General features: G+C 53.3%; 1 protein-coding gene across 2 annotated transcripts in view; it reads right to left on the bottom strand.

Annotated features, from left to right (window-relative positions):
- PACSIN1 (protein kinase C and casein kinase substrate in neurons 1) overlaps positions 1-12755 on the bottom strand; it is a 72695-nt gene extending 59940 nt beyond the window's left edge. The window contains exon 1 of one of the 2 annotated variants that reach the window (XM_003923169.4): positions 12470-12755. The gene's annotated coding sequence lies outside the window, so the exon portion shown is untranslated. Of the gene's footprint in view, positions 1-6657; positions 6682-12469 lie in introns of those variants that run through there. The other variant, XM_010334046.3, reaches the window with a different exon arrangement.
- Positions 12756-13312: the final 557 nt, after the last annotated feature.

Genomic DNA, 13312 nt, shown 5'->3' with positions numbered 1-13312 from the left:
TGTGGATCGCTTGAGCCTAGGAGGTTGAGGCTGCGATGTACCAAGATAGTGCCACTGCACCCCAGCCTGGGCAGCAGAGTGAGGCTCTGTCTCAAAAAGTAAACAAACATGAAAAGGATAAATACAGGGAAAGAATGGAGCCTTTATCCTCCGTATGCACCATGTTTCAGAACAACAAAATAGGTGAACAGGAATTGTTCTTTGTAGAAGTCTAACTGATAAATGCAAACAAAATGATCAAATTAGAAAAAAATCACCATCTGGAGAGGAGAAAATATGATGGAAATCAGACTTGAGGTTGCAGTAAAGATGAGATAGCCAGAACCCTCAGGGCTCCTCGTCTTTCTGTGCCCCGGTCCCCCAGCTGCTGCAGGGAGTGCCTATTTCCTGCAGACCACAGCACCCCAGCAGGCCACGCCCACAGTAAGACAGACATGCTTTTTTTCTCTCTCTTTATTTCTTTCTTTTTCTTTTTCTTTTTTTTATTTTATTTTATTTTATTTTTCCGAGACGGAGTTTCGCTCTTGTTACCCAGGTTGGAGTGCAATGGCGCGATCTCGGCTCACCGCAACCTCCGCCTCCTGGGTTCAGGCAATTCTCCTGCCTCAGCCTCCTGAGTAGCTGGGATTACAGGCACGCACCACCATGCCCAGCTAATTTTTTGTATTTTTAGTAGAGACGGGGTTTCACCATGTTGACCAAGGATGGTCTCCATCTCTCGACCTTGTGATCCACCCGCCTCGGCCTCCCAAAGTGCTGGGATTACAGGCTTGAGCCACCGCGCCCGGCCTTCTTTTTTTTTAAATAGAAACAGCATCTACCTCTGTTGCCCAGGCTGGTCTTGAGCTCCTGATTCAAGCAATCCTCCTGCTTTGGCCTCCCAGAGTGTTGGGATTACAGGCATGAGCCACCATGCCCAGCCTGGACATGCTTATTTGCATATATTTCACATACTATTTCATGTCCAAAATTCACACAAAGATTCCTGAAGTTCTGCCAAGAGAGGGACAGTCCCTCCTCAGTACAGCCCGTGGAGGAAGCCCTCAGGGCTGAGGTTTGGAACAGAGAACCAGCCTCCTCCGCCACAGCCCAAATGAGCAATGGTCAGAGAGGCCTGAGGGCCAGGGAACAAGGGGGTCCTAGGGAGGAAAGGCGGCTTGGGGCTGACGCCTGGAATGCCCACCCCCGAGCTACTGCCTCATAGACTCCCGTTACCAAGGCCGTCCTGGGGGGTACCCTCGCCACCCTTACAACCCTTAGTGGCAATTTTGTGACTTCGTTACTCCCTGTCAGGCTTGTCTTGGTCCTGTTTGGCAGGGAGGAAGTCCCCTGTGATTTGCCACCCGCCCCCGGCCCCATCCTGGGGCCCCCAAGCTGAGCCAAGCCAGCTTTGCGGCTTACCAGGCCAGCTGGTGCAAGGGGGAGGGGCCCCCAACACCCAGGCCACGCTGGAGCTGGCAGAAGGGCCCACCCAGCTGTCAGGGCCAATGACAAGGGCTGGCAAGGGGGCAGAGGCAGGGATCCTGGGACCTGTCAGAGGTGCCCCATCTGGGGCACGGCCAAGTGGGGCAGGTGAGATGGTGGCCAGTCACCCAATACTCGGAGAGCAGGCAGCAGTGGCAGCCCAGTGTCCGATGGAGCTGCTGATAGAGGTGACACCAGATATCCTGCTGTGGGGGAGGGCGGGGTCTGGGGAAGGAGCCGCAGGAAGGGGGAGAGCCACATTCAGCCCTGTGCTTTTGAATCCTAGCTTTACACACACTCGTTGAGAGACCTCGGCCGGGAGCTCTGAGTCCCTCTGCAGCCTCAGCTTACTCATCTGAAGATGAGGTGCTGTGAAGGCGAAGGGAGCCTGGCACAGTGCTAGGGCATAGTTCATGTCCAACAGACATTGTGTTGTCATTATGGAAGCTGGAGCTGCTGGGGGCTCAGCAGGGGTAACCACGAGGGTGGTGGCTACATACTGGGCAGACCCACCAACTGGCAACTCCAGGGACAAGGACAAAGTGTGTGTCAGTCCCTGCTGAATGGCCCGGCGTCTCGTTGAGCACCCAGCACACCACACGCAATACATATTCATTTAACATTCGTAAGTATGAATGCACGAGAGTAAAACTTCAAACCCGCAGCCACTAAGACGATTTGGCAGCTAATCAGAGGATCCCGAGTAAGAATCTGAGCTTAAATCTAACCCCTTCCTGGCCGTGCACCCTCCAGCAAGTCATTTCACCCTAAGAACCTCAGCTTCCTCCTCTAAGAAATGGGAATAATCATCATTAAGAAATACCATCCTCACAGGCTTGTGGCAAGGCTCAAAGCAGAAATGGATATGGAAGTAGAGGGGGTGCTGCTAGGGTCCGTTTATCAGGTGGGGGACCCATCTCCCAGCAGCTGTAGGTGCTAGCTGCTAACAGCTCACAGCTGCCCCCTTTCCCTGAGAGCTGCCCTCGCCTTACAGGAGCGGCCTCACCTGGAGATGTGGGGGAGGTCAGGCCCTCCCGAGGAGCAGCTTGCCGACAACGACCACCTACTAAGGGGCTCCAAAGGCCTGGCCCGTTGCCTGGAGGAAGGATAACCCTGTGAGACTCCCTGATCATAATCTAGAGCTCCCCGGGGGATCGGCTAGAGCCAGGCTTCAGCTGTAAGCACATCTTTTTCCACCCTAATGTCAGCATGCCTGCAATAAATCATTTGCCCAGGAATTCCTGCCTCAGCTCTGCTTCTAGAAGACCCGACCTAAGACAGGAAGTATTTTGTAAACTATGACACCCTAGGCACAAATGTGTGAGTTAAAATAATTTTTTTTTTTATTTTAGAAAATATTGAGGCCGGGCGCGGTGGCTCAAGCCTGTAATCCCAGCACATTGGGAGGCCGAGGCGGGTGGATCACGAGGTCGAGAGATCGAGACCATCCTGGTCAACATGGTGAAACCCCATCTCTGCTAAAAGTGCAAAAAATTAGCTGGGCATGGTGGCACGTGCCTGTAATCCCAGCTACTCAGGAGGCTGAGGCAGGAGAATTGCCTGAGCCCAGGAGGCGGAGGTTGCGGTGAGCCGAGATCGCGCCATTGCACTCCAGCCTGGGTAACAAGGGCGAAACTCCGTCTCAAAAAAAAAAAAAAAAAAAAAAAAAAAAAAAAGAAAATATTGAAAGGAGAGGCACTAGCAATGTGAGAGGAGGAGGCGATCAGCTCTGTGGGCAGCGCCGAGGGGCAGGGAAAGGGAAAGGGCTGTCATGCTGCTCTGCCCCCACCCAAACCCTGCCATCATGGAACTCTCGGGCAGGTAGGGGAGACAGACAAGATATCAACAAGAGCATAATGTCAGGCATAAGTGCTATGAAGATGACAGAGCAGGGCCAGGGGCGGGGGACAGCAAGGGCTGTTTTGGATGAGGTGGTCCGGGAGGGCTCTCTGAGGGGGCCATGTGGGTGGAGATGTGAACATCGTGAGCCATGCAGACCTCTGGGGAAGAGAATTCCAGGCAGAGGGAATAGGAGTGCAAAGGCCCTGGGGCAGGGTGTTTGATGGGTCTAAGAAATGATCTGGGGCTCAGTGAGGCTAGGATGTATGAGATGAGGTCTGAGGCATTGGGCAGCCAGATCACATAGGACCTTGTAGGTAGGACATTTTTTTTTTTTTTTTTTTTTTTTTTTGAGACAGAGTTTCACTCTTGCTGCCCAGGCTGGAGTGCAATAGTGTGACCTTGGCTCACTGCACCTCCGCCTCCCAGGTTCAAGTCATTCTCCTGCCTCAGCCTCCCAAGTAGCTGGGATTACAGGTGTGCACCACCATGCCCAGCTGATTTTTTTGTATTTTTAGTAGAGACAGGGTTTCTCCATGCTGGTCAGGCTAGTCTTGGACTGCCCACCTTAGGCTATCCACCCACCTCAGCCTCCCAAAGTGCTGGGGTTACAGGCGTGAACCACTGCATCCAGCCTAGGGATTTTTTTTTTTTTTTTTTTTTTTTTTAGAGACAGTCTTGCTCTGTCACCCAGGCTGGAGTGCAGCGGTACAATCTCAGCCCACAGCAACCTCTGCCTCTCGGATTCAAGGGATTCTCCTGCCTCAGGCTCCTGAGTAGCTGGGACTGCAGGTGTGTGGTGCCAACATGCCTGGCTAATTTTTGTAATTTTAGTGGAGATGGGGTTTCATCATGTTGGCCAGGCTGGTCTCAAACTCCTGATCTTGTGAACCACCTGCCTTGGCCTCCCAATGTGCTGGAATTGCAGGTGTGAGCCACTGCACCAAGCCAGCCAGAATTTTGCATTTTGATCAAGTCTAATTTATTATTTTTTATATTTTTAGTAGAGACAGGATTTCTCCACATTGGTCAGGCTGGTCTCAATCTCCTGACCTCAGGTGATCCACCCACCTCAGCCTCCCAAAGTGCTGGGATTACAGTCGTGAGCCACTGTGCCTGGCCTGTTATATGACTTTAGGCTTTATTCTGAATGGGAGGGGAGTCATTGAAGAGCTTTAACAGAGAAAGGATGTGATCTGATTTAGGTTTTAAAAGACCTTTGGCTGGTGAGGCAAGGATGAGGCAGGAAGACCAGGTAGAGGCTGCTGCACACATCTAGGAGAGGATAGTGAAGGCTGAGAAGGGAACGTAGCAATGGAAGTGACAAGAAGTGAGTAGATTCTGGGTGTTTTGAATATAGAGTTGGATTTACTGATGACTAGATGAAGTGTCAGAGACAGACAAACGCAACTCCCAGTTTACAGAGAGGACAGAAGAACACTCTAAACAACACCACAGGATGCAATCAACAAAATGCAGTCTGCAGGAAACACACAGGACAAACCACCTGCTTTCTCCCATAGATAAACCGCAAAAGAATAAGAAAAGATGTAGAGGAGAACTATGGATTGAAAGAGACTAAGATATATCGACCAATCACCATGTGTGAACCTTACCTGGAACTTGATTTAAACAAAGGATTTAAATAACAAGAAGACACGTCTGAGACAACAGGGAATGTGAATACTAAGTGGATAACTGACTATACATAGGAATTATTACTTCTTAGGTATAACAATGGTATGGTGATTACGTTACAAAAAGTCCTTATCTTTTAGAGACATATCTCGATGGAGATGAGACTGGCCATGTGTTAGCATCTGTTGGTGCTAAGCCATGAGTCTATGACTGTTATATAATATTTTCTCTACTTCCGTAAATGCTTATAATGTTTCATAATAAAAAGTTTGCAAAAAACCAAGAGGAAACAGAATCCAAGAGAGCGTGTTGAGTGATGGCTCAGTGGTGGCTCAGTGAGTCAGTGTCAGGACAGGGACCTCAGCCTGGACCCCCAACCCCCAGCCCTCCAGCCGTGCCTCGGCTGCCTCTCTTGTCCTCAGTGTCTGGTCAAGGCTAGACCCCAGGAACCCAGGGATGAGGAACCCAGGAACCTCAGGGGAGGCCCAGGTTGGGCAGAGTGGGGCTGAGGGATGCAGGGTTTTTGCCAGGCCCTGCAAGGCGGAGCAGAGAGAGCCCTGGACCACCTGTCCCAAAAGGTCCTATGAGGCGGATCATTTAAAATGCCCAGCAGCAGCAGTCCAGGCTGGGTGCCCCACCAGCCTCCCGGCCCATGTCCTCCCTCGTGTTCCCGTGCTGACTTCCTCCCCAGCCCCTGAGCCCAGCACTCACATTTCAGCCTTTGCGTCTTTGTCCCTGCCGTTACTCTGCCTGAATGCCCACCCTTGCCCGCCCCCGACCATCTCTGGATCTGACCATTCTTTCCTTCCAGGTCTGCCTTCTGCAGAAGACAACCCTCCTTCAGTCTTCCAGAACACCCCTGCCTCCAGTCTCTGACACAAGAGATCATCCCCACTCCTTGACAAGAGGTGCTGAGGCACAAAGGTTCACAAGCACAGCCTCTGCAGCCAGACTGCAGGCTGTGATTCTGGCTCAGCCACATATTCAACGTGTGACCTCAGGCAAGGCACTTAACCTCAGTTGCCCCATCTGTAAAATGGGGATAACCCCATGAGGTTACTGAGGACTAAGTGATGTAATAAATATGGATAAACAGAAGAGTGCCTGGCACATGTCAGGGATCCCTGGCCCCTCCTTTGTGCCCCTACAGGACACCCCAGTGCTACGTAGCCACCACTTTCCCAGATGCCCCACTTCTGCCATGCTCCTAATAGCCAGCCTGCTGATACCCAGATGTGACTTTACCCCCGTTCCCATCCCGCCAGATTTCATGCACCACAGGTCTGGGAGGAGGGAGAGGAGAAATAAGCCCATAAGAGGACCAGTTAGGAACCAGCCACATATAAAAACTCTCCAAACACAATGGTAGCTCGTGACTCAACTGCATTCCCGTCAGATTAAGGGGAATGCAGTTTACATGCTCATTTTTTTTAGCTTTCTAAGAAAAAAAAAAAAATATTCCCAGTACCATCAAGTGCAGTTTCAATTTTTTTCTTCATGAGTAATGATATTTGTTTGTAAAATGCAAACAGCACAGGGTGGCTGAAACAGTGAGGACACATTCTCCCTCTGTCCCGGCAATCGGCCTCCCCCCAAAGGTAAGCTCTAATCACAATCAGGTTTGCAGCCTTCTACGCATGTTATGTAGAAATGAACAGAGAGGAACAGATGGACATGTACCTCATACTACACACATTGTTCCACAAAGCCACTTACTTTGACTTCTCAGTATGTTGTGACCATCTTTCCACACTGGTAATAAGCTCCGCCCCGTCTGGTCTCAATGTCCCCAAGCACCTAAAGTGGCCTGGCACAAAACACATTCAGAGATCCACTGACTGAATCCCGGAACCAACAACTGCCTAAAATCACAGCCTACGAAGAAGTCTTGACTCTGTCACTTGTCTTCCTGAGGGACATCTAGCTTTGCTACACTGACTGTCTGCCCAGCTAATCTTTGCACGCTGCTCAGAGTGTACCTGTGGGATAAGTCCCAAAAAGTGGAATTGCCGAATCAAAACTGTGACTGCTGTTGCCAAAAACACAGTGCTAACGTACGCTCCCCCACTGACGCGGGAGCTCCAGTTTCCCACGCCCTCTGCCAGATGAGCACTTTCTTAGGATGAGGACTTTTATTTCTTAAATGGATTAACCCTATTTAGGGATTCCACCCTTGATCACCACATCGCCCTTTGCTCCACCTGAATAAATGAGGGAACTATTGTTTTATTATTTCTCAGCAGCACTAAGGAGCCAAAATCCACAAATAAGGGGCTACTCTCTAGCCAGTATAGAAAGTTAACAGATGGGAAATTTGGAACATCTCACCTGTTTCTAAAAATGGAGGTGTTAATGTTTTAAAACTGTCAACTTCAAACAAGTATCTATTGATTCTTCTCCCACACTCAAGAAGAGAAAATTCTCACCCTCTCTCTTCACTCCTCCCTATCCCAGCCTACAGTGGCCACATTTAGTCAGTAACAATTCAGAGCCAGGCGAGGAGGCTCACGCCTGTGATCCCAGCATTTTGGAGGTGAAACAGGCGGATCACTTGAGGTCAGGAGTTCAAGACCAGCCTGGCCAACGTGGCAAAACCCCATCTCTACTAAAAATACAAAAATTAGCTGGGCTCAGTGGCGGGCACCTATAATCCCAGCTACTCAAGAGGCTGAGGCAGGAGAATTGTTTGAACCTAGGAGGCGGAGGTTGCAGTGAGCTGAGATGGCGCCACTGCACTCAAGCCTGGGCAACAGGAGCGAAACTTCATTTGAGAAATAAAAATCAATCAATCAATACATATAAAAATAAAATAAAAATTCAAGACACCTAGTTAAATCTGAATTTCAGGTAAATGACAAATACAGTTTTTAGTAAAAATATGTCCTATGCAATGTTTGGGACACACTTAGACTAAAAAACAACAAAAACACATTTGTCGTTTTTCTGAAATTTAAGATTACCTGAGTATCCTGCATTTTATATGGAAAGCCTACCCCAGCCCCTACCCAGCATTTTAATATCAAGTGATTTTTTAGCCTGGGCAACACAGTAAGACCCCATCTCTACAGCAAAATCGAAAAATTAGCCAGGCATGGCAGCCTGCCACGTGCAGCCCCAGCTACTCGGGAGGCTGAGGTGGGAGAATCCCTTGAGCCCGGGAGGTGGAGGCTGCACTCCAGGCTAGGTGACAGAGCAAGACCCTCTCTCTAAAAAGAAAATAATAATAATAATATTGAGTGATTTTTAAGTAGGAGCCAAGGCCTCCTCCGCCATTCTAGTCTTCAGGTATCCTGCAGCCCCTCACACCCAAGCCCGAGGTCTTCAGAGTGACCACCCAGGGAAGGGTGGAGGAGAGGCCCGCAGCCCAGTCCCCAGCCCAACCCTCCCCTCCAGGTCACCCTGCCCTGGCTGGAAACCAGCCACAAAGTGCCCATGGCAGTTGGGTCTGAAGTGGCTAATGGGTTTCCTTCATTTGGCTTTCTAGTACATTCTAAATTGCTCCCCACAGACACGCTCCCTTCCTGGAAATGGCACCAACAACTTCCCTGGCATTAGAGTCCTGTCTCCCCAGAGCCAGCGAAGGCCAGGTTCAGTTGATCTTGTCCCTCTGGCCCACCTCTGGCTTCCTCCCTACCCATCCTTCCTGGTGGCGAACACTATCTGTTGCACCAGGGGGTTGGTGCTGTCTGCAGGGGACCTCCGTGGACAGACGCTTCAAGGACTGCTACTACAGAGCCACCTGCCAGAAGGCCGCCCACATCCAGTGCCTGATGGGTGCAGATGCTGGGGTCTAGGGCCCAATTCTCCCAAGCAAATGCGCACGACCTGAAAGGCCACTCTAGCCCCAGGGCACCCCGTCGCCTGTTGGGACTGCATGAGTCCACTTCCCTCATCCAATCCCACTTCCTTCCCTGCTTTCCACAGGGGAGCTCCGGGACCCTTCCCCTACCTGCCTGCCAATCCTCACGGCTACTTCCTGGGACCCTGACCTGCCCCTCAAGCCCCCAGCCCAGCCCTCCCCTCCAGTCCACCCTGCCCCTGGCTGGAAGCCAGCTGTGAAGTGCCCACGGTGGGTGGGTCTGATATGGCTAATGGGTTTCCTTCATTTGGCTTTCCACAATATTCTAAATTGCCCACAGTTTTTTTTTTTTTTTTTTTTTTTTTTTTTTTTTTTTTTTGAGACGGAGTTTCGCTCTTGTTACCCAGGCCGGAGTGCAATGGTGCGATCTCGGCTCACCGCAACCTCCGCCTCCTGGGTTCAGGCAATTCTCCTGCCTCAGCCTCCTGAGTAGCTGGGATTACAGGCACACGCCACCACGCCCAGCTAGTTTTTTGTATTTTTAGTAGAGACGGGGTTTCACCATGTTGACCAGGATGGTCTTGATCTCTCGACCTCGTGATCCGCCCGCCTCGGCCTCCCAAAGTGCTGGGATTACAGGCTTGAGCCACCGCGCCCGGCCAGCAAACCCATATTATTTTGGCAATAAGAAAAATAATAAAAGCTATTTTTCTTTAAGAAACATGCAAATCCAGAAAAAAAAAAGAAGAAGAAATATGCAAAACCAAATCAAGTAGCCTCCTTCCTATCTAGTATACCCACTCCTATCCCAACCCCTCACCTGGTTCCCCAGGGAGGCCCCCCACATCAGTGTATGACCCCACCCCTAAGGTCCTTTCCTGTCCCTCTGTCCTTCCAGACCTGTAGCCAGTTTGACTTCTCCAGGGAAGGCTTTCTACCACCAATTCATTCTTGCTGGGGGGAAACCTGCAAACTCCTAATGGGTGAAGAATGCAAAATGTGTCCTGATATTGACAAGGAGAGAAAGTAGATGACCAGACCAATAGCCACTCACTCACTCCACAAGCCAGAGCTGGGGCTCCTCTGTGCCACGCCAGGGGCCACCGGAAACAGCACACAGACTCCACACCCACAGACCCCACAGCCCAGCAGGGAGGGGTGATCAGAAGCCTGAGAGGACACTGTGTGATGGGAGGGTTGCCAGGGGAGGCAGCCAGGCTGCGGGAAGGGGATTCATGGGTGAGGCTCCCAACCCAAGCTGGGGAAGCTTCTGGAAGGAAGAGGAGTCTCAGTGGACTCACGAGGGTGAAAGATTTGGGTGGGAAGGAGGAGGGAGAAGGGGAGGCAGGGACAGCCTGTGCAAAGCCTGCAGGTGACAGAAGCCCCATTTGCTTGAGGAACTGAAAGCAGCTCAGGGCAGCTGAAGGGCAGAGTGAGAGCAAGAAGGGAGAGTCGGAGGCCGGGGGTGGCGGCTCACGCCTGTAATCCCAGCACTTTGGGAGGCTGAGGTGGGTGGATCATGAGGTCAAGAGTTCGAGACCAGCCTGGCCAGGATGGTGAAACCCCATCTCTACTAAAAATATGAATTAGCCAGGTGTGGTGGCCCATGCCTATAATCCCAGCTATTTGGGAAGCTGAGGCAGGAGAATCACTTGAACCCAGGAGCTGGAGGTTGCAGTGAGCCGAGATTGCACCACTGCACTCCAGCCTGGGCAACAAGAGTGAAACTCTGTCTCAAAAAAAAAAAAAAAAGAAGGGAGAGTTGGACTGGACATGGGGACGGTGGCAGAGCCACGTCAGGAAGACTACATGGCTGTCAAATAGCAACACGGGCCTTTGTGGAATGAATGAATGATTGAATGACTGTGAACTCTGGGAAATAGCTGGCAGCCTGAGGGAGGGTGTTAGGTCCCTCTTGGGCTTTCCCTCTATTCCCCACAACCAAATAGCCACCCAAACCAGACAGTTCTCTCTAGGCCCCTCCTAAGCCTGGAGGTGCTGCCACCCTTCATGGACACAGGCCCGTGGCTGGGCCAGAACCCTTGGTAGCAGCCTCTTCCTCCAAACTGGGTTTGCTCCTCCACACCCGAGGCTCATGAGACCCCTGAGAGCCTGCTATGAACACCCCAGACGCTGAGAACCGCCTGGCTTGGGCCTTCCCAGCTTCCCTGTTGTTGACCTGGATTTTCCTCCCAAGGGCTGGGACCGAGGCAGAGACCCTAGTTCTAAGCTTGGCACCCCAGGAAGAAAGTGCTAACCCAGCAGCCAGAGGAGAGCCAGATCTTCACATGAGACCTTGCCCAGAGCCAGGACCAGGCCTGGACACTCAAACCAGGGGCCCATAAGACCCTCTGGAGCCAGCAGGTTGCAACGGTATCTCCAAAAGCCATAGATGCCCATCAACTCCAGACTTAGGAGGAGCCTAAAGAGAACTGTCTGGTTTGGGTGGCTCTTTGGTCCCGGGGGATAGAGGGAAAGCCCAAGGGTGGGCTCAACCCCCTCCCCCGGGTTGCCAACTATTTCCCAGCGTTCACATTCAGTCACTCAATGCACAAATTATTGCAGTCACTCATTCCACATTCAGTCACTCATTCCGCAAATTATCCACTTGGTGCCAAAGCTGCTCCAGTGCAAGGGCAATGACAGATGAACCAGACAGATTCCCAGCCCGAAGATACCTCTGCTCTAGAAGGAGACAAACGAGACAAATAACCCAGCCACGGCAGTCCAGGAGCACAGGGGAGGGGCATGGGTCTCACCTGGGGTATCAGGGAAGCTGCCTGGAAGGGCGGCTGGAGAACACTGACTTGGACATGGAACGGAAAGGCCACGGTGAAGGATGGAATGAAAATCACCGACAGACAGTCTCGTTTGCACCCCAGCTATGCCTGGGGCTGGGGCAATGTGGGTTATTTATGGTTGTGCCTAGAAAAAAGCGGCCATATATGTCACTGCCTATGTGGTACAGAGGTGGGCTGTTGCGGGCAGGGGCAGCTGAGGCTTGAAGCTGGGTCTAGCCAAGCTCCCAGGTTTGCCACCGTGTCCCCTACACCCTGATGACCCTTCAACCTTTTCATAGCCTCTTGTAAGGTGAAAATAAGGGGCAGAGACAGCTCCAAAGGCAGCCAGTGGCCTGGGGCTTGCAGGGGAGGGCAGTGCCCAGCAGCCCGTGGCTTCTGTATCTGCGGGCCTTTTAGCATCATCACCTCCTTCTTGCCTCCTTCCCCCTCCCATCCCAGCTGTGGGGGAAGGGGTGGGGGGGCAGAAGGAAATACCTTTAACCATAAGCCAGACAGGCATCAGCTGCTGTGTTTCTCCCCAGCCCACTCTGATCCATAAATAGCCTACGCACCAAGCTGGCACCAGCCCACCCACCCCTTCTGGTAGCAGTCCAGAGACCCGGACCAGCAGGGCCCAGGCCCCAGCTTCCCCAGGAACCTATTTCCGGCGCTTTTCCGGGGGTAAAGGCCTCCGTTGCCGGCTCCCCGCCCCCCCACCAAGGGACACAACGCAGGGGCATCTTAATACTGCCTGGGTGATGCCCGCGAACTCCGTCCCCTACAAAGCATCCCCGGGCGCGCACCCACTTCTCTCCAGGCAGCTGCCCAACCTGCCCCGGGCTCTGGCCCAAGGAGATGCCAGTCTCGGCGCCCACTTCCAACACGCACTCCCAAACTGTACGCCCCCCGCACAACCCCCCACGCTCTATTCAAGGGCCAGACATCCTACCTGGGGGCAGGAGCGCGGGGCACCATTGGCGGCGCCTCGGGGCGAAGCCGAATGTCTGGGGCCCGGCCTCAAGCCCGGCCGACTTCCCGGGGGAGGAGGGGCTGGCGCTGCCGCCGCCACCGCGTCTCTCTGGGATCTCGCCTGGGCTGCGGGAAGGAGGAAGGTCAGAGCCGAGGCGGAGCGGGGGGGGGGGAGGATGAGGAGGAGGCGTGCACAGAGCCGCGCAGATTAGAGAGGCATTTTTAGCTAGCCAATGGCAGCGCGGGCAGGGCGGCGCGGTGGCTGCGCAGGTGGACGCGCCGCGGCTGCCGGGGAGGCAGCCACCAGTTTGGCAGGCGCCGGGGGGGTGGCAGGAGGGGTCCGGCTCCCCCCTGCTTCAGCCGCCCTCTGCCCCAGCCGTCCTGCCCGACTCCCTCCTCCGGGGGCTGCCCGCGGCCCCCGCGCGTGCCAGGAGCCCTCCCGTGCGCGCTCCTTCCCAGCCCTCCCAGCTGGCGCGCTCGGAGCCCGGGGGGTTGCTCCCCGCCTCTCTCCCCATCTCCCCACCGCCTTGGCCTTTCCTCTGCTCCGGAGCCTCGGCGTCCCCTGGCGCGTGCGGGTGCCTGTGTGATGGGCATGCTGAAGACGTGCGTGGGAGCCTGCCCCACCGCCCCACTGATGCCCACCCCCGTCCGCAGCCTCTGCCCTGTGACCCCATGGGGCAGAGTCGCTAACCCTCATGTCCTAGTTGCAGCAGGACCGGCTGTCGCCAAAACAAACTCAAAGCTCCCGTCTCCTTGGGGCTCTCTGGGGGAATTGGGGCCTAACAAGTCCTCAACGGCCTTCACTCTTCCCGACTTGAGTCCT

Source organism: Saimiri boliviensis, chromosome 4, assembly GCF_048565385.1.
Source record: "Saimiri boliviensis isolate mSaiBol1 chromosome 4, mSaiBol1.pri, whole genome shotgun sequence".
NCBI classification, from domain to species: Eukaryota; Metazoa; Chordata; class Mammalia; order Primates; family Cebidae; genus Saimiri; species Saimiri boliviensis.
Note: the sequence above shows the minus strand (reverse complement) of the source record. Positions and strands in the feature narration are given on the sequence as shown.